The following is a 2,952-nucleotide window of genomic DNA, read 5'->3' on the forward strand; positions in this document are numbered from 1 at the left end:
GTTTGGGGTTAACGTTCAAGGTTTAACATTTTTGAAGTCTAACATACTAACATTTTTACTTTTATTTTACGTATTATCATAAGTAGTGATTAATAAAATAGTTTTTAACACTGAATCATGCTCAGTGTGTTTCTTTTGTTGCTGGTTCGTGACAAAATTGGGGGCTCGTCCGGGATAGTTCCCAAGATTGACGAGATTCGTCCGGGATCCAATCCAAAGATTAACGAGTGTCGTCTGGGATCATTCCCCAGATTGACGAGATTTGTTCGGGATTCAATCCAAAGATTTTTGAGGGAGGTTTGATAAATTCTTTTTAATTGGCTTGTGTGTGTGGAAACCAGCAGCAATGGATATTAAGGCATTTTTGGAGTCACCAACCCTACAGGGATTGGAGGTGGCGAAAAAGGATGATTTGATAAAGATTGCTACAAAGCTAAACCTTACAGAAGTAAAGCAGTCTATGAGAAAGGCAGTGGAAACTTTACAAGAAACTGCTAGGTTGGCAGATGATTATGCTTTAACCCATAATCCAAATGGGGACAACCTAAAACCTTTCAAAAGAGTTACAAGGACAATCCAGGTAAACCGGAGATTAAATTGGGAGGTAATCAAAAAGGAAAGGATGAAAAGAAGCCAGGGCTGGAGAAACCTGTTGAGCGTACTTGTTATTACTGTAAGAAACCTGGCCATGTGATATCTAATTGTGCCCTTTTGAAGAAAAGGAAGGAAGCTGTGCCTAATGCTTGCTTTCAGGCAATTAAAAATCAAAAAGGTTTAGGAGATGCTGTTAAAGATCAGTCCTTGCAAGAGGTAAAAGCGGAAAAGTTGGAGGAGGTGAGAAAGGAATTCTGTTCTTATGTGTCAGAGGGTTTTGTTTCACTGAATGATGAGTCACCCCAGGTGCCAGTGAAAATTCTTAGAGATACTGGGGCTTGCCAATCTCTCTTGCTGGACAGTGTTTTAAATTTTGGTGAAGAAAGTGACACTGGTGAGGTAAATCTAGTGCAAGGCGTTACAGATGACACCATATCTGTCCCTTTACACAGGGTGATTTTAAAGTCAAAGTTCGTAGAAGGACCAGTCAAGGTAGGGATAAGACCTAGGTTGCCAGTGGAAGGAGTTTCTTTGTTATTAGGAAATGACCTTGCAGATGGAGAAATTGTTCCTGTGGTACGGTTAACAACCAAACCAAGGATTGATGAGTCTGAGAATGATCCAGATGTTTACCCATCATGTGCGGTGACTCGAGCTAGAGCTAAAGAATTAGCCAAGACAGACAGTCCGGTGCAGTCTGATGTGGTTCCTTGTGACAGTCCTAAACAGGAAGAAAATTATGATGCCTTATCTGAGACTTTTCTGTCTTCACTGGAGGATCAACATCCTTATAGTGAGCCTGAATTTAAAGATTTGTCTTTGTCGAGGAAGGATTTTATGGTGGAACAGACAAAGGACCCTGAGTTGACAGAATTGAAAGAAAAAGCACTCTCATGTGAGGAGATTGAAAAAGTGCCAATGGGATATTATGTCAAAAATGGTGTGTTAATGAGGAAATGGAGACCTCCTCATGTTCCTGTTAATGAGGAATGGGAAGTTATTCATCAGGTTGTTGTTCCAAAAGTTTATAGGGATGAAATTTTAAACCTGGCCCATAGTATGCCTTTGGGTGGTCATTTTGGGGTGAATAAAACTGTAGGGAAGATCTTGAAACAATTCTATTGGCCTGGTTTGAGAAAAGATGTGGTGATGTTTTGTCGAACCTGTCACACATGTCAGATGGTAGGTAAACCAAATCAAAAACCCCCTGTGGCTCCGTTGAAACCAATTCCTGCTTTTGGTGAACCCTTTTCGAAGGTGATTGTGGACTGTGTTGGCCCATTACCAAAGTCTAAGACTGGAAATCAGTATTTGTTAACCATTATGTGTGCCACTTCTAGATTTCCAGAGGCAATACCCCTTAGAAATATTAAGGCCAAGACGGTGTCAAAGGCTCTTTTAAAATTTTTTACCTTGTTTGGTTTGCCAAAAGAAATCCAATCTGATCAAGGTAGTAATTTTATGTCAAATCTTTTTCAACAACTAGTCTATGAGCTGGGAGCAAAGCAGATTGTATCATCTGCATATCACCCAGAATCTCAAGGAGCTCTGGAGAGATTTCATTCTACTCTCAAAAATATGCTGAAGATTTATTGCTTTGAAAACACAAAGGATTGGGACGAAGGTATTCATTTACTTTTGTTTGCCGTTAGAGAATCAATCCAAGAGTCAATAGGATTTAGTCCGTTTGAGCTTGTATTTGGACATAGGGTGAGAGGACCTTTGGAGTTGTTAAGAGAGCAATGGGTTAATGAAGAAGTGCACTTGAGTCTGTTGGACTATGTCCAAAAATTTAAAACTCGGTTGGAGAGAGTCTGCCAGCTAGCGAGAGAGAATTTGAAAACCAGCCAGATAAGAATGAAGACATATTTTGATAGACGTGCTCAGCCTAGGACATTTGCAGTGGGGCAAAAGGTGTTGGTATTTTTCCCTAGCCAAAATAATCCCTTGCAATCTCGTTTTGCTGGACCATATGTTATTGAATCTCGAGTGACTGATTTAACATATATAATCAAAACACCAGATAGACGCAAGAAAACACAACTTTGTCATGTAAACATGCTAAACCTTATTATGAGAGGGATTCAGTTGTGGCCTTGGTGGATGATGTAAAGGTTGTTTCTAGAATGCCTGATGTTGATGTTGAGGAAGGCCAATTTAGACCAAATATTGTTCCATCAAAACTAAAAAACCAAAATATCATGGAGAACCTTGAAACGAAGTTGGACCATTTACAAGTTTCACAAAAACAACAGATCATAACCCATTGGTGTTTCTGAGCCGAGTCAAAAACAAGAACAGAAGGCTGTTAAACTGGAGTTTAATTTTGCAAGAGTTTGATCTCATGATAACTCACAT

Source organism: Pristis pectinata, chromosome 3 (assembly GCF_009764475.1).
Source record: "Pristis pectinata isolate sPriPec2 chromosome 3, sPriPec2.1.pri, whole genome shotgun sequence".
Lineage (NCBI taxonomy): Eukaryota > Metazoa > Chordata > Chondrichthyes > Rhinopristiformes > Pristidae > Pristis > Pristis pectinata.